The sequence below is a fragment of the Sus scrofa genome, unplaced genomic scaffold (genome assembly GCF_000003025.6).
Source record: "Sus scrofa isolate TJ Tabasco breed Duroc unplaced genomic scaffold, Sscrofa11.1 Contig981, whole genome shotgun sequence".
Classification (NCBI taxonomy): domain Eukaryota; kingdom Metazoa; phylum Chordata; class Mammalia; order Artiodactyla; family Suidae; genus Sus; species Sus scrofa.
In genome coordinates this window covers 1-25273 of record NW_018085364.1, presented here as the reverse complement: position 1 = coordinate 25273, position 25273 = coordinate 1, and the positions used below count along the sequence as shown (strand labels likewise).

The window sequence follows — 25273 nt, the reverse complement described above, 5'->3', positions numbered from 1 at the left end:
CATCTGAACTATGGGCACAGTCACCAAAAATTGAGACGCCTGGATGGGGGCTGGGCACCGAATCCTCGGCTCCAGAGGTTAGTCCCCGGGAAAGGGCCGGGGGACGCCTGGGTGGGGGCTGGGCACCGAGACCTCGCCTCCGAAGGTTAGTCCCCGAGAAAGGGCCGGGGAACTCCTGGGTGGGGGCTGGGCACCGATACCTCAGCTCCAGAGGTTAGTCCCCGGGCTGGGGGGGCGGGGCAGAGCGGAAACTGCTTGGGAGGTCTAGAAACCATTTGACGGGGCAGAGACTGCCTGGGAGACTAGAAAACAAAGCTGTCGCAGAGGAAGGGAACAATACTCTAGGAGCGGGCAAGTGGAAAGCCGCATCAGAGGGAACCTGGGAGAAGAGCCTGGTCTGCACCTGTGCTGGGGAGGGGAGAGAAGAAGGGGTGGGTCCCCATAGAATACCCCCCATGCCACAGCAAGCTTACAGGCCCACTAGCTAGCTGAAAGCTGTGCTTCCCAGTGCATCCCCTCCCCCCACCCCCGCCACACCCTACGCTCTCACCGGACCGGGGCTGCCTGCCATCCAGGAGGGCTGGCCTCAACAATTGCCTGAAGCCTACCACCGCAGGGGCTGTCCCTGCACAGGCCTGCTTGCCTTTTGGAGGGGCTACACTTCCGCAGAGCAGCACCAAACACCACCAGCCCCCGAGAAAAGGCCTGCAGCCCAGAAAAGCTAGAACAAGCTTAGCCAGGCTGTGAATAGATTGGCCTAATTCTCGGACGGTTTTTCTGAGTCGGGCTGCCCCGGGGAGGAGCCTCTTGGGTTTCCAACGGCCCTGCTACCCGCCCAAGCCCGCAGGGGATGCTCTAGTGGACCAGCTGCATAGGACTGCCAGCTCCAGGCAGGACCCCCTGCAGCCCAGAAAAGCTGCAACAAGCCTGGCCGAGTCGGGAAAAGATCTCAGACGGTTTTTCTGAGTCGGGCTGTTCCGGGGAAGAGCCTCTTGGGTCTCCAACGGCCCTGCTACCCGCCCAAGCCCCCAGGGGGTGCCCCACTCCCGTGAAATAACTGCTCAGCACCACCAGCCCCCTGGAAGAGCCCCTGCAGCCCAGAAAAGCTGCAACAAGTCAGCCAGACTGTGAAAAGATCCGCCTACATTCTCAGGCCGTCCTTCTGAGTCAGGCAGCCCTAGGGAAGAGCCTCTTAGGTTCTCAGTGACCCAGATAGCTGCTCCAGCCCCCAGGGGGTGCTGCACTCCTGAGGAACAGCTGCCCAACACCGCCAACCCCCTGCAAGAACCCCACAGCCTAAAAACACCAGACCAAGCTCTGCATGACCAAGTGAAATCTGCTACCATCGTGGTGTGGACCTCCCAGTCCTGTCTGCCCTCAGGAAGCCCTCCTTTGCTTCAAAGAAACACTGTTAGCCCCATCAACTCTCCAGAAAAGCCACACTGCCTCAAAAAAGATTGACCAACAACGCCAGCCCTCAGGAAATATTCCACGGCAGTGACAAGGCAAACACTGCCCGATAACGGAGAGTACAACTCCCTCAGGAGAAAGGAAACAACAAGCAAGATGGAGAAGCTGAGAAACCACCCCCAGTCAAACCAACAGGAGAACTCACCTAAAACAGTCAGCAATGAAACACATCTCTGCAGTCAGACAGACCTGGAGTTCAAAAGAGAAATAGTGAAACTACTGAAGGAATTAAGAGAAGATATGAACAGTAATGCAGATACCCTCAGAAAGGAACTAGAAAATATAAGGAGGAGCCAAGAAAAACTAGAACATTCATTTGCAGAGATGCAAACTGAACTAGGGGCAGTAAAAACCAGAATGAATAATGCAGAAGAACGAATCAGTGATATGGAAGATAGAATAATGGAAATCACTCAATCTGGTCAATAGACAGAAAACCGAATCAAAAAACTGGAAAGCAATATAAAAGACCTATGGGATAATATAAAGCAGGCCAATCTACACATAATAGGAATTCCAGAAGGAGTAGAAAAAGATAAGGGGATGGAAAAAATATTTGAAGAAATTATCGATGGAAACTTCCCAAATCTAAAGGATACTGGGTTCAAGATACAAGAAGCACAGAGGGCCCCAAACAAACTGAACCCAAACAGACCCACACCAAGACACATCATAATAAAAGTGGCAAAAGTTAGTGATAAAGAGAGGATCCTAAAGGCAGCAAGAGAAAAACAGAAAGTTACCTACAAGGGAACCCCCATAAGAATATCAGCTGATTTCTCTACAGAAACAGTCCAGTCCAGGAGGGAATGGCAAGAGATATTTAAAGGGCTAAAAGGAAAAAATATGCAACCTAGATTACTCTATCCAGCAAGAATATCATTTAAAATAGAAGGGGAAATAAAAGTTTTTCCCAACAAACAAAAACTTAAAGAATACAGCAACACAAAACCCAGGTTAAAGGAAATATTGAAAGGGCTTCTCTAAACCAAAGAGAAAGGAAGGAAAGGGAAGAGAAAAAAGAAAAGAAAAAAAAAAGAAGAGGAAGAACTAGGACTGAGGAAACCGCAATCAGAGAGCAGTCACTCAAATAAGCCAGCATACAGATTTAATCATGAACATGCTTCAAACAAAATAAAATTAAAAAGAAAAAAAAAGAGTCATCAAAACCATAAAATGTGGGCAAGGGATGTCAGGAGGTAAATAACCCTTTTTGTTTGTATCCCTCTCTTCTTAATTTTAATATAGTAATGAAGTGTTTGAACTTACAGGACCATCAGGCTAAAACACACAATTATGGGAAGGGATTAGCATACTTAAAAAACAGGGCAACCACAAGCCAAAACCAAATATTGCATTTGCAAAAAATGGAAAAAAAATACACTCAAGCAGATAATAACAGGAGACCATCCAACCAAAAAAAAAAAAAAGAAAAAAGAAAGAAAGGAAGAATGGAGAACCATAGAATCAACTGGAACACGAGGTTCAAATGGCAATAAATAATCATCTATCAATTATCACCTTAAATGTCAATGGGCTGAATGCCCCAATCAAAAGACACAGAGTGGCGGAGTGGATAAAAAGGCAAAAACCTTCAATACGCTGCCTACAAGAAACTCACCTTAGGACAAAGGATACATATAGATTGAAAGTGAAAGGGTGGGGAAAAATATTTCATGCCAATAGACATGACAGAAAAGCAGGAGTCACAACGCTCATATCAGACAAAATAGACTTTAAAACAAAAGACATAAAGACAAAGAAGGACACTACTTAATGATTAAGGGATCCATCCAAGGAGAGGATGTTACTATCATCAACATATATGCCCCAAATATAGGAGCACCCAGATACATACAACAAATATTAACAGACATAAAGGGAGATATTGATGAGAATACAATCATAGTAGGAGACCTAAATACCCCCCTCACATCAATGGACAGATCCTCTAGACAGAAAACCAATAAAGCAACAGAGATCCTAAAGGAAACAATAGAAAAGTTAGACTTCATTGATATCTTCAGGACACTACATCCAAAAAAAGCAGAATACACATTCTTCTCAAATGCTCATGGAACATTCTCAAGAATCGACCACATATTGGGACACAAAGCTAATCTCAATAAATTTAGGAGCGTAGAAATTATCTCAAGTATCTTCTCTGACCACAATGCCATGAAATTAGAAATCAACCATGGGAAAAGCAAAGAGAAAAAACCTACTCCATGGAGACTAAACAACATGCTACTAAAAAGCCAAGGGGTCAATGAGGAAATCAAGAAGGAAATTAAAAACTACCTTGAAACAAATGATAATCAAGACACAACCTCTCAAAATCTATGGGATGCTGCGAAGGCAGTGTTCAGAGGGAAATTCATAGCAATACAGGCCTTTCGCAAAAAAGAAGAAAGATCCCAAATTGACCACCCTTCACCTAAACGAGTTAGAAAAAGAAGAACAAAAAAGTCCTAAAGTCAGCAGAAGGAAGGAAATTATAAAGATCAAAGAAGAAATCAATAAAATAGAGACTCAAAAAACAATAGAGAAAATTAATAAAACCAAGAGCTGGTTCTTTGAAAAGGTGAACAAAATTGACAAACCCCTGGCCAGACTCACTCAAAAGAGGAGAGAAAGAACCCAAATCACCAAAATTATAAATGAAAAAGGAGAAATCACAACGGATACAGCAGAAATACAAAAAACCATAAGAGAATACTATGAACAATTATATGGCAACAAGTTTGACAATCTGGAAGAAATGGACAATTTTCCAGAATCTTACAGCCTGCCAAAACTGAATCAAGCAGAAACAGACCAACTGAACAGACCGATCACTAGAAATGAAATTGAAGAGGTCATAAAATCACTCCCTACAAATAAAAGTCCAGGACCAGATGGCTTCACAGGTGAATTTTATCAAACTTATAAAGAGGAATTGGTGCCCATCCTCCTTAAACACTTTCAAAAGGTTGAAGAAGAAGGAATACTCCCAAAGACATTCTATGAGGCCACCATCACCCTCATTCCAAAACCAGACAGAGATACCACCAAAAAAGAAAACTATCAGCCAATATCATTGATGAATATAGATGCAAAAATTCTCAACAAAATCATAGCCAACCGAATCCAACAGCATACCAAAAAAATTATACACCATGACCAGGTTGGGGTCATCCCAGGTTCCCAAGGATGGTTCAACATACGCAAATCAATCAGCATCATTCATCACGTTAACAAAAAAAAAGTCAAAAATCATATGATCATCTCAATAGATGCAGAAAAAGCATTTGACAAAGTCCAACATCCATTCATGATCAAGACCCTCGCCAAAGTGGGTATAGAGGGAACATTCCTGAATATAATCAAAGCCTTTTATGATAAACCCACAGCAAATATAATACTCAATGGGGAAAAACTGAAAGCCTTCTCACTCAAATCTGGAACAAGACAGGGATACCCACTCTCACCTCTGCTCTTCAACATCGTTTTGGAAGTCTTAGCCACAGCAATTAGACAAACAAAAGAAATAAAAGGCATCCATATAGGAAGAGAAGAGATCAAACTGTCACTGTATGCAGATGACATGATACGATACCTAGAAAACCCTAAGGACTCAACCCCAAAACTACTTGAACTGATTAATAAATTCAGCAACGTGGCAGGATATAAGATTAACATTCAGAAGTCTGTTGCATTTCTGTATACCAGCAATGAAACATTAGAAAAGGAATACAAAAATACGATACCTTTTAAAATTGTACCTCACAAAATCAAATACCTCGGAATACACCTGACCAAAGAGGTAAAGGACCTATATGCCGAGAACTAGAAAACTTTAATCAAAGAAATCAAAGAAGATGGAAAGAAATGGAAAGATATTCCATGTTCCTAGATTGGAAAAAATCAATATTGTAAAAATGGCCATACTACCCAAAGCAATCTACAAATTCAATGCAATCCCTATCAAATGACCCATGACATTTTTCACAGAACTAGAACAAACAATCCAAACATTTATATGGAACCACAAAAGACCCAGAATCGCCAAAGCAATCCTGAGAAACAAAACCAAGCAGGAGGCATAATTCTCCCAGACTTCAAGAAATACTACAAAGCCACAGTCATCAAAACAGTGTGGTACTGGTACCAAAACAGACAGACAGACCAATGGAACAGAAGACAGAATCCGGAAATAGACCCTGACACCTATGGTCAATTAATCTTTGACAAGGGAGGCAAGAACATGAAATGGGAAAAGGAAAGTCTATTCAGCAAGCATTGCTGGGAAACCTGGACAGCTGCATGCAAAGCAATGAAACTAGAACACACCCTCACACCATGCACAAAAATAAACTCCAAATGGCTGAAAGACTTAAATATATGACAGGACACCATCAAACTCCTAGAAGAAAACATAGGCAAAACACTCTCTGACATCAACTTCATGAATATTTTCTCAGGTCAGTCTCCCAAAGCAATCGAAATTAGAGCAAAAATAAACCCATGGGACCTCATCAAACTGAAAAGCTTTTGCACAGCAAAGGAAACCCAAAGGAAAACAAAAAGACAACTTTCAGAATGGGAGAAAATAGTTTCAAATGATGCAACTGACAAGGGCTTAATCTCTAGAATATATAAACAACTTATACAACCCAACAGCAAAAAAACCAATCAATCAATGGAAAAATGGGCAAAAGACCTGAATAGACATTTCTCCAAAGATATACAGATGGCCAGCAAACACATGAAAAAATGCTCAACATCGCTGGTTATAAGAGAAATGCAAATCAAAACCAACATGAGATACCACCTCACAGCAGTCAGAATGGCCATCATTAATAAATCCACAAATAACAAGTGCTGGAGGGGCTGTGGAGAAAAGGGAACCCTCCTGCACTGCTGGTGGGAATGGAAACTGGTACAGCCACTATGGAGAACAGTTTGGAGATACCTTAGAAATCTATACATAGAACTTCCATATGACCCCGCAATCCCACTCTTGGGCATCTATCCAGACAAAACTCTACTTAAAAGAGACACATGCACCCGCATGTTCATTGCAGCACTCTTCACAATAGCCAGGACATGGAAACAATCCAAATGTCCATCGACTGATGATTGGATTCGGAAGAGGTGGTATATATACACAATGGAATACTACTCAGCCATAAAAAAGAATGACATCATGCCATTTGCAGCAACATGGATGGAACTAGAGAATCTCATACTGAGTGAAATGAGCCAGAAAGACAAAGACAAATACCATATGATATCACTTATAACTGGAATCTAATATCCAGCACAAATGAACATCTCCTCAGAAAAGAAAATCATGGACTTGGAGAAGAGACTTGTGGTTGCCTGATGGGAGGGGGAGGGAGTGGGAGGGATCGGGAGCTTGGGCTTATCAGACACAACTTAGGATAGATTTACAAGGAGATCCTGCTGAATAGCATTGAGAACTATGTCTAGATACTCATGTTGCAACAGAAGAAAGGGTGGGGGAAAAACTGTAATTGTAATGTATACATCTAAGGATAACCTGACCCCCTTGCTGTACAGTGGGAAAATAAAAAATAAAAAATAAAATAATAATAAAAAAAAAGAATTCTGGCACCAAGAAGTTGGCCACAACCAGCCACACCTTCACCCCTTTTAGTAGAAAGTCTTTGGGACCCTTTTGCACTGGTTTGTCTGCTAGCTTTCTGAATAAAGCTATTTCTTTAGCCAACATTTGTGTATCACCTCTCACTTTATTGTCCTGTTGTGTGATGAGCCATTTGAGCCTGGACTTGGTAATAAATTCTGCCCTTTTATGCATTCCCACAGGTCCTCTGTCTCTTTTCTCTGCATTCCAGCCTTTGTCACCCCAGTTGAGTCCATAACATGGAGGTAAGTTTGCTTTGTAATGCAAATTGTTTTATTAAAATTGCTTTTATACTCTTTATGTGTTCCATTCAGTGTCACATGAAATTATTCACCCTTATAGAAAATACTGCTCTAGAGATAGCAATTATAAATAATCACCGAAAGTTAACAAAAAGTAATTTTAAGAACTTATTTCTAGATACTGTAAATAGATCAGGAGAAAATTGGCATCCTAAAAATTTTTCTGCCTTTAACGAACCTAGTATCACTGAAGAAAAAAAAACCCCTCATATCTGCAGCATGAGGTGAAATGCAGTAGGACGCATTATTAATTAATAATTATCTTAAGTAATATACTTTAAATATGGAGTTTCCTAAACAAATTGAAAATAGAAATTTCAGAAAATCCACCTGTTCCACCTCTGGGTATTTTTCCAAAGCATCTATGAATAAATGAATGCCTGAGAAGATGTGATTCTCACACACACACACACACACACACACACACACACAACCAGCCATGCTCCTGTGATATACACACATATGTATATATATCACAGATGGACTATTAGCCATAAAAATGAATGCAGTCTTACCATTTGTGACAAGATGGATGGACCTACAGGGTATTATGCTCAGTTAAATATCAGAAAAAGACAAACAATGTGATATCACCTATATGTGGAAACTAACAAAACAAGTGAACAAACCTAACAACACATAATGCAGTCATAGATACAGAAAACAAAGAGGTGGTTGCAAGAGGGGATATGGGTGCACTGATGAGAGAAATATGCCAGGGAAATTAATGACTTACAAAAATCTAGGTAAAAAATAAATGAGTTATGGGGATTAAATGTGTAGCATAGATAACATAGTGACTTTGTAACAACATTGGCTTGTGACAGATGGTTACTATATTAGTTGTGATGATCATTTTGGAATGAACAGCAAAATCAAAAATATATTTTTGCGTCTGGAACTCTTAGTGTTGTCGGTCAATTATACTTCAATTAAAAGGATTTCCCTTGAGGTTCAGCAGGTTAATGATCTGGCATTGTTACTGCAGCTGCTTGGGTCACTATTATAGTGCTAGTTTGGTATCTGGCCCAGGAAACTCCACATGCCATAGGCGTGGCCAAATAAAATTCAATTAAAAAAAAAAACTGGGATAAGTAAGCCCAATCCAAATGCTTATCAACTTCTCCATGGATATGATGATCCTCTTGTCATGCATGATGATGTGATTAATAATAAAGACCAAATAATGTAAAGAAGAAAAAATGCATTAGAAAAAGTGAAAATAATCCAAGTGCTTCAGAGATCAGAATTTTAAAAACTCAGCAGTTAGGGTATAGGATTCAAAAAAGAATTAACATACTGAAAAATCATTTTGTAAATGAAGTTAAAACTAGGAGAAACAGGGTGAGAAATAAGACCTTATCAGAAATGGTGGATGAAAAGGAAGAAATTCTCAGTAACTATAAACAAAACGAAACAAAACAAAAACAACTCCTGGAACATAAATCAAGCAAGACATTGTAAAATATCTGATGAATGTGTTGAAATAAAAGACAGTCATAAGAGATCTGAAAGATGAATGATTGAGGGACCTGAAGGAGAAAAACCAATGGTACAAAGCAAATTTTAAACAGTATCATGCAGATTTTTCTGAAAATTAAAAAGGTCGGTCTTGAAATTGTTTTCAAAAGAACACTGATCATTTACTTGCAATGACTAATAAGAGATGATACTGCAGTGTCGGGCTTAAAAAAAATTCCTCTGGGCATCTAGAATAAAAAGGAGAACTATAAGGAAATAACACTTATAATTTCAGAAACATTGTTGCCAATAAATACTCTGTGCCAGAAGGAAATAGAGAAACATATTTAAGATTCACAAGGGGGCAGATGATGAATCACGAACTTTTTACAAGCCAGGCCGAGTGGGTATCAAGAGTCCTGATGTCCAAGCCATCACGAACGATCCTGGGTCTATTGTCCCCATGACCACTGGATTGAACAGGCTTCAGACAACAGACTCCCTAGAAAGACACTGACATGGGGAGTTCCCATCGTGGCTCAGCAGAAATGAATCTGACTAGCATCCATGAGGATGCACGTTCAATCCCTGGCCTCTCTCGGTGGGTTTGAGGATCTGGCACTGCGGTGAGCTGTGGTATAGGTCCCAGATGTGGCTCGGATGCAGTGTTGCTGTGGCTGTGGCATATGCCAACAGCTATAGCTCAGATTCAGCCACTAGCTTGGGAACTTCCATATGCTGCTGGTGTGGCCCTCAAAAGAACAATAACAACAACAACAACAAACCACTGACATGGGACCGGTGTAAAGTATGAACTTTGGAGTTCCTTACTGAACTGAGACTTGGTGAGGGATAAGTGAGGGAGGGAGTGATCCTGGTGGACGCTAGGGCACCTCCCTTCCAACAATTCATGAAGCGCTGCCTCTGCTGAGGGTGCTTTTCTATCTCTGTGTGTATTTTATAAAGCAGGATTCTAAAAGCAGCTGTATAGATAAATACAGTGTAATAACAAATTTAATAAGAAACATTTTATTTCATAAAACACAACATAGAGATGAATACTGAACACGTAGAACATATAGATAAAACTAAAGGATAAAACAAGGGACACACAATTAAACAACAGAGATTACATTAAGTGAGGTGTCCTAGGAGGTGAGCATTGAGTGAGGCTTCTGCTGTGCTTGTCTATGTGGAGGTCCTGATGGTATGGAGGTTGTGAGACAGGCTGGGGGTGTCCACATCCAGGCTGTCACTGGTGTCGGACTGACAATCTGTAACACAAAGGTGATCATTTGGGGACAATACTGCTATTTATTTATTTATTTATAAAAAAGCTTTGGCTACTCTCTCAGCATGCACAATTTCCTGGGCCAGGGATGGAACCCATGCCATACCTGTGACCAGAGACAGCAGGGACAAGCCAGAGCCTTACCCCGCTGAGCCACAAGGCAACTCCACAACACTGCTTTTTTTAAATGTAATAAAACAAGTTGTTTATGTTATTTAATGACAAAATTGAAGAAAAAAACAAAAGGAACAGAAGTAACATAAATCCTACCTGGCAACCCATCCCAAATGAGCACTGCAATGGAGTGCCACCTCATGCTGCTTTAGTGTGACTTGGACACGTATAGTATCTACAGAAGCTCCAGCGCAGATTGTGAAATGGGGCCATAAGGTGACCCAGACCTTGCAAGGGGGCTGCAGAGGCTGAGGGACCCCAAGGGCTCAGGTACCTCCTAGGCAAGCAGGGATCCTGCAGCTTCCCAACATGATACCAGGACCATGAAGAGTCCATAGGGATGCAGAGCAGGGACAGATGAGTTCCCTGCTCACAGAGCAGCAGGTGTCTGGGTCTTCTTCACCCTTTTCCCAGAAGTCCTGAGACTGGACAGGTCAGGGCTACTCCTCCATTGCCTCACATCACCTGGTGATTCCCTGGGGGTGGGGAGAGGAGGCTCCCTGGTAACTTCAGGGGATGGGGATTGGCACTGCAGGGATGGGTCTTGCAGAGGATGTTGGACCACTCCAGTGGGGCTCTTCAAAAAGAACACACTGGGAAGAGCCCCTAGTGAGTTATGCACTTGATGGCCCTACAGTGCCCCTCTGACTAGCAACCTCAGGGGCTCCTGGGATGGGGATGTGTTGCTTGGAAGGTGTGCTCATGGCATCCTCTGGATGGATTAATACCCTCCTCTTTTCTCCACTTCGTGGTCACACTCAAGGGTGGCCACACAGTTTTGTCTGGCTTTCTGAAAAACCAAAAGAAAGTTGGGCATGCTGCGGAGAACAGGCGCATCTGTCTCCTCACCTTTGCACCCCCGGTCTGCCACATTGACACTGGTTCTTCCTAGGTGTGCTCATCATCAGCATCGGAAGCTGTCCCCCCAAATGTTTTTCTTAAACGCATGAACAGGGAGCGTTTTGGTGTCTGGAAGGAAAAGTACAGTCCTTGAGACCAAATCCATCATGGTAAGTATCATAAAAGGATGGAGAGAGGAGGTGGTAAAGACTTACAAGGAAGAGTCTGTGGGTGACAAAAAGAGAGGAAAACATAAAGATGTGAAAGAGGAAACAGATTACCTTATGACCCTGACAGTTGTGGTCAGAATTCTCATTATCTGCCATGTAGTGTTCTGTGTCCAGGGGCAGCCACCAGGTTGGGGAGGCCATGGGAAAGGAAAGGGGTGATTTAGAATCAAGATGGAACCTCAGGACCATGATGTTGCAGGGAGCTCAGTCTCGGGCCCCTTTCTGTCCTCGCCTCCATGGACCTCCCAGGGCCTCAGCTGGTTCACATCTACAGTGGAGAAGGTCTCTGATCCCCAAGATCCTGCTGCAGCCCTCTGCTTCCCTCAATGTGACTTGGAATAAGACCTGTGTCTTCCTGCCTCACACACAGGCTGCCTCTGTCCCCATGCACCTCAGGGCACACCCTGGCCTTCCTCCAGCACCCCAGCTTCCGACTCCCTCCTTCCTCATTTCTCTCCTCTAATTACTGCTCATTTCCTTCCTCCAATGAGGGCAGGGTGGAAGAAGGGCCATGGCTATGTTGCCTCTCTCCAGGCAGTTAGCCAATCCATGCCACCCAGGGAGTTCCTGGCATGGATGGGCCTGATCCTGTGCTGGCACCTGGGGGAGGGAAGGACAAAAACCTCCACACAACCAGGACTCCCTTATTACCTGGGGTGACCTGAGGTATCTGGCAGAAGCTTATTGCTCACAACACCACCCTGACTTTCCCAGCTCCTCAGAGAGGATAAAAGCACAATCAGAGGTGAAGGAATGTATCCAAATTCCTTGCCCCAAAATGAGGCAACAGGCATCTACATAACACAGGGTGCCTGCCAGGATTTTGCCCTGAGACTTGGAAAGAGAAGGAGGGATGAGAGCTGGTCAGGCCTGAGGAGAGGACACGGTGTGCACATGACGGGTGTGGGGATCAGGGCCAAGGCTGCCTGGATGAGCGGTGGATTTTCAGGCAACCAGGGTCCCCAGGCCCTGCTGCCCTGAGCCTCTGTCCTGGGCCTGGTCAAGCCCAGGAGACGAGGTGGGTGGGTCTGTGAGAGCAAGTGTGCAGAGAAGCCCAGCCTCCCCTTCACACATTCCTCTAGACTTCCTTCTGGTGGGGAGGGTCCCCAGGCAGGTGGACGTGGAGCCCTCTCTCAAACATGATGTGTGCATCAGCACATCAGCCTTGTGTGAGCTGTCCAGTCTGAGATGACCTTAAGGAGGCTGAAGCACATCCGTGATCCTAGAGGATGTGCTCCACAAGCCATCCTTCCCTGGGAGTGCCTTCACATGAGGAAGAAAGAGCAATGGGATCCTGAAAGTGCAGACAGAGTATACTTCTCATCCACCACCAGACACTCCCTCCAAGAACTTGGGTCTCCAGTGTCAAGTGACTCTCAGAGTATTGTGCCCCATCAGCTTATGGCTGTCATAGGTGAATTTAAAAACAAAGCCAAAATCTGCTGCAAGGGATCCCCTCCAGCGGGGAACCTGAATCCGAGCTTTCACCTTTGGCAGTGTTGTTCCTACCTGAATTTTCATCAGTGTTGCTACCAACGCTCTTCACAATCAATTCTGCAGAAACATAAACATGAGCAATGACATTATAAGAAAAGTTGCCCCACCCATTTCTCCCCTTCCCCTTCACCTAATGCTGCCTTCCAAGGCACCCCACTAGTCCTCTCCAGATTCTCACATCTCCCCTGGGCTCTGTGGAGCAACAGTCCTTCAGCAAGACATTGATCATGGTTTTAAACCTTCAAGAAAGCAAGATGCTGGGAGAAGCACCTGTCAATCTCTCACTTCCGCAGGTCCATTACAGCTCTCCCCCTCAAGTTGACTAACTAGAAACCCCAACATTTACAGGCACACTTGAAATATGGCTAGTGTGATCAAGCCATTGGGTGTTATGTGTGTGTGTGTGTGTGTGATTATTTTAATTGCTTGAGTTAACCACAATTTGAACTAAGTTAAAAATAACCTGGCACTTCTGGCTAGTGGGTACCACAGTGGATGGAGCAGCTCTAAGAGCTTGCAAGATGAAGAAGAGGCAAACAACCACCCTCACCTCACTGTTCCTTCATTCAGGGAACCTGGACATCCAGAGGGGATCTTTCATTTGCAGGTTATCTTGGGCACTTGGACCCATGCTAGGCGTTGTGAGAGTCCTTGGGGACACTCAAACAACAGTGTCAACACTCTGACCTGGGAGGAACTCCCAGAAGGGCACCCCATTTTTTGCTAGTAGAGAGGCGCATGGCTCAGGGCACCGGTGCTGGACAGAATGGGCAGACGGGAGAGAGGGTTGTGTCACTCTTTTCATGAGCACATCCTTCTCACCCCTGAGCCTGGAAGACCCAAGGAAGGCAGTGGCACCCCTTTATGGAGTGAACAATTTGTACACTGAAAACTACAGATCATGGCTGAAAGAAATTAAAGAAAGTGCAAGTGCTTGGAACGACACACCATGTTCCTAGACTGGATGGTTTAATGTTGTCGACATTTCTCTGCTACTGAAAATGAAGTACACATAAACTGCAACCACTCACAAAACCTCATGCCATTTTTTGAGACTTGGAAAAGAAAATCCTAAAATACAAGTAGAACCCCAAAGAACCCAAAATAAAAAAATGATCTTGACAGCAAAGAATAAAAATGGAGATGTCCCAATCCCCAGATTCAAAACACACTGCAAAGCCATGGCAGCAAAAAAGTCTACCCCTAGCATCTAAACAGGAAGACAGACCAATGATCCATAAGAAAGGACCTAAAAATAAACTCACACATGTATGGCCAAATGATCACTGCCCAGGTTCTATGATTCCCCAGTCAAAAAAGTATAGTCTCCTTAACAATCGACAGAATGAAAAGGCAATCTATAGGGTGGGAGGAAATACTTGCAGATATTGCTTCTGAATAAGGGACCCAAATCCCAAAAATATAAGAAACTAACACTCAATTAAAACAAAACAAAACACACACACACACACACACACACACACACACACACACAAAACAAAAAACAGAAGACTGTGGGATAATAGCTGAGTTTAAAAATGGGTAAACACCTTGAGAAGATTATAACCCCATAGAAGCTATGACAGTGATCAAATATATGTGAAAATGTATGTTGCGCTCAACTTGGACTCTGTGGTTAAGAGATGCAAGCAATTGCTTTGGGAGCAGATAAGCAATGAGATCCCACTGGATAGGACAGGGCAAAATAACTAGTCACTTATGAAGGAAAAAATTAAAAGCACTAAAAAAAAAACACTATGGAAGGGCTGATTTCCATGAAAAGTATGCTAATAAATGGATTCAAAAAACACTGCTCTTAAAGAAAATCCAATATAGAAGAACTGACAGCACTGAAAGCTTACCATTAAAAACAGCCACTATCATTCACATCATGGTTGTTCTCCAAGCTTCATTTTCTACATGGTGTGTGCAGCATATGCCCTGATTAAATGTATAACCACACTAACGAGAATCTTACAACAAGAGGGACTTACTTCATGGAGAGAAACAGAGGGGGCACCGAGTCCTTCTCACCCAGATGGGCAGCGAGTTTGTACAATGGTGCCAGACACCAGGCTAAGGATGAGGGTGCACTCTGAGCTCTCACTTGCAACATCGCCTGGGTGTGTGCTACCTAGGGTGGCCAAACGTAAGAATGACAGTGACACTGTCCAATACAAGACGATGCCTCTCCGATTCCCGTCTGCTTTGGCTGTGTTGAAGCAATGACAGCAGCACTGGCAGGGACTTTTTACAATGCACAGCATCGACAGGACCTCTGGAGACCCTGGTCTTCCCGAGCAAAGACACAGAGCAGAGGCCCTCCCCGCTCCATGCTCCCCATGAATGATCAAATCCTGTCTGAGGGATAGGTGCAGGTCAGGGGTCCAGAGCAGACCCATGGATAACCCAGCCTGGGTCCCACTTTGGCTTTTCCACGTAGGTGGTCAAGAGCTTAGGACATGTGGCTCTGCACCATCTCCACCTGAGCAACAGGAAAATTAAGCCAACTTGGGAACAGTGCTGGTGATGGGAGAATGCGTGAATGTAGACAAGCTTGCAGAAGGGATGGAGTTTGTGTTAGGGAAATTTGATGATTGTCTTGTCCATGTAAATATGAAAAATATCTCATGAGGAAACATACCACATGTGCTCACACATGGACCTCGCTCCTTGTCCCTCATAACATGTAACAACCCAAGGCATCAACATGATAGACTTGTGTCCAGGGCATGGACATCTTGGGCATCACTATGAGTGGCAAAAAGCTGCATGCTCTACACCCCCAACTCTCTTTCCAAAAGGACCCCAGGATCTGGAGGCTCTGCAACCAATGCCAGCAAGAAAGCCCCACATTCTACTACACCCAGATTGTTCGTCACTGGAGTGATGATCTCTGAATACACACCGCTGCTGTTAGTCTTCTCCTTCGTCGACTAGAGAAAAGAAAACAGTGTGAGAATCTAAGCTTTGTGGGCTCTATGGACAAAGGACATTTCACTGTATTTCTTTTCTCAGAAAACCAAATGGAAACTTCCCTTGAGTCCATGGTCCCAAAGAAAACAGAGAGGTCATCCATCTGTGAGAAAGGCTTCAAAATTTCCTGGAAGACCTCTCAAGACTATTTTGACCAAAAATTACAAAATTCTCTTTCAAGGAGGGTAATACTCTGTGGAGAAAATGATCTGAACCACACATGCAGTTTGTAACTGATGCTATCATATTGAAAAATCTCCTTTTCAATCAGTCATTCATTTGGAAAGGCATTCAGTCAAAAATCACCCAACCCAGGAAAAAAGTAAGTCTCCACACTTTGAACAGTATAGACTTTCATGCTTGAATTTGCTTGAAAACAAGGAGGAAATGAAGTTATGCTTTCATCTCAGATAATAAAAGGCACTTACTGTGGAGAAAGATGACGACTCTTCCAAAATTAGTGAGAGTTTTCCTAGGAATACATAGAGTAAGGGTCACAATATTGGTAATGCTGCTCAGGAATTATTCAGGCAGCATTGTTGGGGAGTGGTGTGTGAACACAGGGAGGGAGGGGAAGGATGGGAGATTATTAAGTATGGGCCCTCGTGCTGTTGGCCGACCACTCCAGTGGGATGAGGCTGGCCAAGGGGAGGTTCCTTGACATAATGAGAAGGGGAGCTTTAAGCTTCCTAGCTAAAGCCAACACAATCAACTCAATGTAGGCCATTTGAAAAAAGGTAAATTCCAAATTCATGTTCTGCGGACCTCCCACTGTGGCTCAGTGTGTTAAGGACACAAAGCTGTCTCCGTGAGGATGCAGGTTCACTCCCTAGCTTCCCTCAGGGGCTTAAGGATCCAGGGTTGCTGCATGCTGCAGTGTAGTGTGCACATGTGGCCTGGATCCGGTGTTGCCATGTCTGGGTACAGCTCTGAGTCGATCCCTACCCTGGGAACTTCCGTATGCCACAGGTGTGGCCGTAAACACATAGCATAACAAAACAAAAATAATTCATGCTACGTTTCAAGGACAGAGTCCAATGACTCCTCCAGCCTATTTTACATCCCAGGGCGATTCCCACTACTTCTTGAAAGGTTACAAGACCATTTCATCTCCACACATTCACATGCCCTGCTTCTGTTCAGCATCTCTTCTCCTTGATTATTTTTTTTACTTCCTTTTGCGTGATGACACAGATATAATATTTGTCCTTTGCACAATTGTTAACCATACAGTCCCGTAGCCTTTTTGACTTCCACATGCTTTAGTACCCATCAACCCTACCTACACCCACACCTTTGTCATCATGCCCGACATGACCCATCATAACTCACCTTCCCCTTGCCGCCAGGCCCTGGTAATTTCTACTTCTGTTAATAGGAATTTGCCTACACAAGCAGAATTACATGATATTTGTCTTGCTGTGCCTGCCTCATTTCACTCACCACAATAGATTTTTGTATTATCTGGTCCACCCCTACTCTAACATATTTCGAGCTTTAATGCCACTCTGTGGCTAAAGAGTAGCTCATTCGGAGTATCTTTTGCATTTCATTTTGCCAGTCATCTCATTCATCATCACATTCATCAAAGCCTTTTGTGTACTGCCCATCTTTGGACCCCTGGGAGAAATACGCCAGGGAGCATTCGGGTATGGATTTCTCTGTGCTACAGTGGTGAGAAATCACATTGCGCATCTGTCAAAGAGCAGAGCTTATAAGAACACCAAGTATGACTCCCAAGGCAAACTATAGATGTTTCATTAATAAAAAGGTATCCACAGTGTTCCACTAATTGTAATAAAGGTACCACCAATGGCTGGACCTGGAGTGGTGGGATTTAGGAACCGTCTGTGTTATTTGACTTCTTTGTCCACACAATCCAGGTCTAAACAATGTCTAATAATTGAAAGACATCTGGAAACATGGTCTCCCTGAGGGAGACATATCAGCTAATGTCCAATAGCCAGTTATCATCTACACCCTAGCTAGACATCATCTTCACTCTTAACCATCAACCAGCTATTGAGATTTCAAAGTAGTTTTATTTCCACAAGTATTACACCACCACCTGACCAAGTATGTTTCAATTTGGACACACACACACACAGGATATCACATAATACTTCCTCGTTCATTCGTATACAGGGGACATGAAAGAAAACTTGTCCTTGCATGCACTTAATGAGAAAATCTCGATGAGCTTGACCCACCTGTTGGGTGTAACTGCTTGCGGCGCCAGTAGAAAAAACTTCCGACACAGCCAGAGGTTGATACTTCTGCCACCGCAGGAGGGTTTCCTCCAGTTGGGAAGCAGCATGCTAGGCAATGTATCAGAACAGGGAGGACAGTTGACATCTTGCTGTCAGAAGACCATAGGGAAATTCATACTCATTTATTCCATTTTATCTTTTGGTCCCCTGGCTCACCAGCTGCCCAGGAGTGCTGCCTGGATCAAAGTCAGACTTAGAAGGATCATGCAGTTTAAAACAACCGAAAGACAGGAGTTTGGAACAAATGCCTTTGTTTAACTGAGACCTTCTAGAAACACAGGAAAGTAGAGTGATCGTGCCTAATGGTCTGGTTCAAACACATTTAGAAGAATCATGAACCTGGGGAAAGGGTTGTAGATCCCTAAGGGCCTCGATGCCCTGTTCTAAGAGGTGGAAAGATTCTTCTAAATGTGTTTGAACTGGTCTTCTGGCTGACTTTTAGTACGATGTTATGAGGACGACTTCATGAAGTACGGGTAACATTTTAGAAAAAGGAAGGACGGGTGCCTCGTCAATGCTCCGTATGTGTTCATCCTTGAGTGGTGGCAAGAGTAAGCTAGACACTCAGTGGTGGTTGAAGCCAGAGAGGGTAAATGGATGCCTCAAGTCAGGAAGGGTGGAAGCTTATGCCCCAGCATCTTCATGGGATCGATGCTGTGCAGCTGATGGACAGTATCTATTTTCATCTCCTCTGATACTCAGTCCTGTTGCAGGTGAGGAAGTGCAAACAGGACCGACATGAGGAGTAACGAAGTGGCAGTCCAAGGGTCACAACAATGACGAGTGATGAATCTGAGGCAGGTGGACCAGACATATTAATTAACACAACAAAGGTGGAAGTTATAACTCTATAGATAGCTCAGAGTGGTAGAAATGACAAGAAATATCTAAGAAGAAAAATGCATGTGAAAAAGTGAGTGAGCCCATTTGAAGGAACAGCCACCAGGGGATCAATGTAAACTCACCTTTGGAACAGCAATTGAGATTGCCCATTCCTAAAGCATGAGCCGTGAAGTGAGAGCTTCGCACTGGCCACCACATACGAACCTCTCAGGCCACAGAGTGACAGTCTGACCATGAGGCAAGAAGTGCATAAGCACATTACCATGGTGATGTGTCATCATACAACTCTCAGGGGGAAGTCAACCCTGCACAAGATGGGTCCAACTGCTTCTGGCAGAAAGCGTGTTTCCGTGGACAAGCTTGGCTTCTCAGAGGAAGCTTTTCATTTCCAAAATTGAATCCCAGGCTCCCACATAACTCTCTGATTAAGAAAATAATTTTCTGTGAGAGAGAATGACCTGCCCCCAGGAGGAGTTGAGAGCAAACCCTGCAGGGGGGAGAGCCAAAAAGCCAGCAGGTGGAGAACTTAAAGAAGTCCCATTACTGTTTCAATGATCATACCCCTCCATTTCTACTCTTCCTGAGTCACCAGACATTTGCAGATCAAACCATTTCAAAATGTGAGATTCACGCTTATTATAACCAGGGTGAATATTTTCATCTTTCATTTCGACTGCTATTCTGCAGTGCCCTATTCAGGTTTTCTCCTCACAAAAACTAATATATTTTTTTATTTTTTTAATATTTTCTTTTTTTTTAATCTTTTTTGCTATTTCTTCTTGGGCCGTTCCCGCAGCATATGGGGGTTCCCAGGCTAGGGGTCTATTGGAGCTGTAGCCACCAGCCTACGCCATAGCCACAGCAACGCCAGATATGAGCCGCATCTGCAACCTACACCACAGCTCAAGGCAACGCCGGATCGTTAACCCACTGAACAAGGGCAGGGACCGAACCCGCAACCTCATGGTTCCTAGTCGGATTCATCAACCACTGCGCCACGACGGGAAGTCCAAAAGTAATATTTTTGATGCATATTAAAAATAATTTTCCAATTTGTCACATGCTTGTATCTTGCTACAGTTACTTGTACATACAACCTGAGGAGAGTTTTTCATTTGCCGAAAAAAAAAAGAAATTAAGAGAGAAGAAGAAAGAAGAGAGAGAGAGAGAGAGAGAGAGAGAGAGAAAGAAAGAAAGAAAGAAAGAAAGAGAAAGAAAGAAAGAATGAAAGAAAATCAGTAATTATTTTTGTAATTTCTGGCTTTGAGAAAGGAAAGGAGGAAGAATATTATGACTTTTATTCATACTAAGGATTAAAGACGCCCTGAAGAAAAGCTTTTACTACTTAGGAACATAAGTATGGGGCTTTTGAGACAAATTTTTCTATTAAACACTTGTGACTATGTCTAAACATGCATGTCAAAGGGCCAATCAGTTTTTTAGGAAGCGGATACAACTTTTCCCCTAGAAGTTATGGACAGCCAGAAATATCCCAGTCCATTCCCAAAGTGAGCAGAATGTTTTATAAAGCACGCACGGTAATGTGTGTCTCAAATAGAGATCTCAGAACATATTGGATGTGAGCGTGATGGTGCACCAATGATTCATCCATTTAAACAGCTTAGATGTACGGTACAAAGTGCCTACTTATCCCAAAAGGAACTGGTAGGTGTTTGCTGGCAAAGAGGGGCACGTTCAGTTTGTGATTAAAAGAAACTTGTAAATGTCCAACTCTTGATTTTGGTAGTGGAGAATTCACTGAGTTTGGATATAGAGTCAGTTTGCCAGGTAGATTAGGCATTCCTTTGACCAAGCCACACAGTGGTTTATTTATTTGTGTGTGTGTGTGGTGGGGGGAGAGGAGGGAATCTTCCTCTAGTTGATTCCACAAATGTTTTTAAAAGTTGGTGACTAATAGTAATGATGCATCAAGACAAATGATGTAAAAATGATGGAACAGGGCCAACTTGGAGACAATCACTGCTACATGCATCGTATCATGAACAGCCTAACCAAATCCCACTGCCTATAAGTAGCATAAGCTACTGTGCTTATGGCGTGCATCTTTGTGTTCCCTCCTAAGCGGAGGCTATGTTGGAATGCCAACATCCAGTGGGATGGTACCGGGAGGTGGGGCCTTTGGGAGGCAATTAGTTTATGAGGGTGCAGTCCCTCTAGGAAGAAGAGAGCTCTCCCCTTTTCCTCTTTGTTCTTTTTTAGTTTTTGTCATGTGAGGACGCATGGGAAAAAGGACCCTGTGTAAATCAGAAACAAAGAAGACAAAACAAGGAGAGGCGGCAGACAAGGTGATGGAGAAGGGGCCTGGAGTGCACACGGGTAGCTGCAGAGGACCAAGGAACAGGAGGAAGGCTGCCCTCCCCAGGCTTGCAAGGAGACACCTCCCCCAGTGTTCACTCCAGGGAAGGGGACGGCCTTCCTCTTAGCCACTCAAGCAGGGGTCCAAGGAAGAACCCAAAGCATTAACTATCTAGGGACCAACCTGAGCCAGGAGCTGCAAGACCTCTACACCGAGAGCAATAAAACATGACTCAAGGAAGTTGAAGAGGAGTCAAAGAAGGGGAGAGATAGTCCATGCTCCTGGCTTGGAAAAATGAATATCCTAAAAATGGCCATTCTACGCAAAGCAATCTACAGATTCAATGCCATCCCCACCTGTGATAGTTTTCACAGAAGTAGAACAAAACCATCCAAACATTTACACGGAACCAAAACAGGCCCAGAATGGCCAAGGCAATCCTGAGGAACAAAAACCAGGCAGGAGGCACACCTCTCCCAGACTTTGGTCAATATTACAAAGCTACAGTAAGCAAGACAGTGTGGTAAAGGTACCAAAACCGACACACAGACCATTGGAACAGAATGCAGAACCCAGAAATAACCCCCAAACCGACGGTCAATTATTCTTCAACTGAGGGGGCAAGAATGTAAAATGGGGAAAAGACAGTCTGTTCAGCGAGTGGTGCTGGGAAGCTGGACAGCCACATGAAAATCCATGAAACTGGAAAACACCCTCAAACCGTGCACAAAGAGAAACTCAAAACGGCTTAAAGACTGAAACGTAAGACAAGACACCATCAAACTCCTGGAGGAGAATGTCCGCAAAACATTCTCTGACATCAAAGCATTTCTGTAGGTCACACTGAGTGCAAGGAAAAAGAAACCAAAGCAAAACTAAACAAATGAGTCCTAATCAAGCCCATAAGCCCTTGCACAGCAAAGGAACTCATAAAAATAACACAGCCTATGGAATGGGAGAAAATAGTTTCAAGTGATGCAACTGACATCAGCCTAACATCTAAAACACACACACACACACACACACACACACACACACACACAAATCAAGACACTTCCAACACAACAGCAAAAACAAACAACCCATTTGAAAAATGGGCAAGAGAACTGAACAGACAGTTACCCAAGGAAGATAGACAGCCAGCCAACAGGCACATCAAAACATGCTCAACATCATGAATGATTAGAACAAGGCATATCAAGGCTACGAAGAAGGACCACCTCACACCTGTCAGAATGGCCATCATTAGTAAGTCTAGAAATAACAAATGCTGGAGAGGGTGTGGAGAAGAGGAACCCTCCCTCCTACCCTGTTGGTAGGAATGTAGCTTGGTACAACCGCTATGGAAAACACCATGCAGGTACCTTGGAAAACTAAATGTAGAACTAGCATGTGACCCAGCAATCCCACTCTTGGGCGAATATGGGGACAAGACTTGCCTTGAACAAGATACATGCACCCATGGATGTTTACATACAGTGCTGAATGTCCATTGCAGCACTCCTCACACTAGCCAAGACATGGAAACAACCTAAATGTCCATCGACAGGTGAATGGGTTAGGAGGAGGTGGGATAGATACACAATGGGATACTCCTCAGCATAAAAGGAAGGAATAGTGCCATTTGCACCAAAGTGGGTGGAACTAGAGACGCTCACACTAAGCAAAGTCCCTCAGAAGAGAACACCAATCCGTACGATAGCATTTACCTGGACTGACAGGATCACTTTCCTGCACCGTAGAAATTAACAGAAAAATTTAAACCTAGTATAATGGAAAAAATAAAAAAATCATTTAAAAAAGTTAAAACTTTACTGGAGGGATAATTTCTAGGAAAAGTATGCTAATGAAAGGATTCACAATACATTGATCTTAAAATCAAAAATAGAAGACATGACAATGCTCTAATCCAACCATTAATAGCAGCCACTATCCATCCCATGACAGTTTTTCTGCAGGCTTCATTTTGTGCGTGGGCCCTGAACAAAAGGATGTCCACACTCACAAGAGCCTTACAACAAGAGGGGCTTACTTCATGGAGAGAAACACAGAGGGAGCACGGAGTCCTTCTCACCCAGATGGGCAGCGAGTTTGTACAATGGTGCCGGACACCAGGCTAAGGATGAGGGTGCACTCTGAGCTCTCACTTGCAACATCGCCTGGGTGTGTGCTACCTAGGGTGGCCAAACGTAAGAATGACAGTGACACCGTCCAATACAAGACAACGCCTCTCCGATTCCCATCTGCTTTGGCCATGTTGAAGCAATGACAGCAGCACTGGCAGGGACCTTTTAAAATGCACAGCATCAACAGGACCTCTGGAGACCCTGGTCTTCCCGGGCATAGACACAGAGCAGGGCCCTCCCCGCTCCGTGCTCCCCATGAATGATCAAATCCTGGCTGAGGGAGAGGCGCAAGGCAGGGCTCCAGAGCATCCCCATAGGGAACCCAGCCTGGGTCCCACTTTGGCTTTTCCACGTAGGAGGTCAAGAGCTTGGGCCAACGGTCTCTGCCCATTGGGAACAGTGGCGGTGAGGGATGAGTGCATGCCTGTAGAGGTGGTATGCGGAGGTGATGGGATGTGTCTTAAGGAAAGTTGAGAGGTGTATTTTCTGTATAAATAGGAGCGAGCTCATGAGGAAACAGATGCTTACACCACAAGTGCGCACACATGGACCTCACTCCCTGTCCCTCCTAATGTGTCACAACCCAAGGAATCAACACAAGAGACTTGTGTCCAGGGCATGTACCACCAGGGCATCACTCTGACCGGGAAAGAGCTGCCTGCTCAACATCCCAGACGACCCCCTTTCCAAAAGCATCCCAGGATCTGGCCACTCTCCAACCAATGCCAGCAAGGAAGACCCACCTTCTTCTTCAACTTCAACCTGATTGTTCGTCACTGGAGTCGTGATCTCTGACGTCACTGCATTATCATTAGTCGTTTCACTGGTCATCATCTAGTGCAAGAAAACAGTGTGAGATCTCAGCTTCCTGGTCTCTATGGACACAAGAATTGTCATGGTCTTTCTGTCCATCAAAACCCAAAAGGGAAACACGCCTCGAGTCCATGGTCCCAAAGAGAACACAGAGGTCATCCTGGACAGAGGCTTCAAATCTCCGTGGAGGAATTCTTATGTGTACTTTGACACCAAATCACCAAAATCTCTTGCAAGGAGGGCAATTCTCTGCTGATAACACTGCTCTCAGCCATACTTCCAGTTTCTAAAGGCTATTGTCATTTTTTCAATCAGTCACACATTGGGAGAGACATTCAGTCAACATGCATCCAACCCAGGAAAAATGTAGGTCTCCACTGATTTGAACAGTTTAGACTTTCATAGTTGAAATTGGTAGACAAAAGGAGGAAATTGGAGTTCCCGTCTTGGCACAGTGGAACCAAAACTGACTAGAAAGCATGAGGTTGCGGGTTTGATCCCTGGACTCGCTCAGTGGGTTAAGGGTCTGGTGTTGCCATGCGCTGTGGTGTAGGTCACCCACTCGGCTCACATCGAGATTTGCTGTGGCTGTAGGGTACGCTGGCAGCCGTAGTTCTGATTAGATCCCTAGCCTGAGACACTCCATATGCTGAGGGTGTGGCCCTGAGAGAGAGAGAGAGAGAGAGAGAGAGAGAGAGAGAGAGAGAGAGAGAGAAGCAACAAGAAAAAAGAAAAATTGAGGAAATGAAGTTATGCTTTGATCTCAGATAATAAAAGGCACTTACGATGGAGCCAGTTGGAGCCTCTGTTTCTCCTGTGATGCTGGGCAGCTCTGCCTGGAATTCCTCCATTTTTTCTAGGAGGACACAGATGAAGGGTCATGATATTGGTGATGCTGCTCAGGAATTATTCAGGCAGCATTGTTGGGGAGTGGTGTGTGAACACAGGGAGGGAGGGGAAGGATGGGAGATTATTAAGTATGGGCCCTCGCCTCGTGCTGTTGGCCGACCACT

At 44.1% G+C, this 25273-nt stretch overlaps 1 long non-coding RNA gene across 1 annotated transcript; it reads left to right on the top strand.

Annotated features, from left to right (window-relative positions):
- Positions 1 to 17: 17 nt before the first annotated feature.
- LOC106505108 lies at positions 18 to 22248 on the top strand. Its single transcript, XR_001299200.2, has 4 exons — positions 18 to 77; positions 7303 to 7365; positions 11241 to 11358; positions 21225 to 22248. It is a non-coding gene; the product is annotated as an uncharacterized LOC106505108 (long non-coding RNA).
- Positions 22249 to 25273: the final 3025 nt, after the last annotated feature.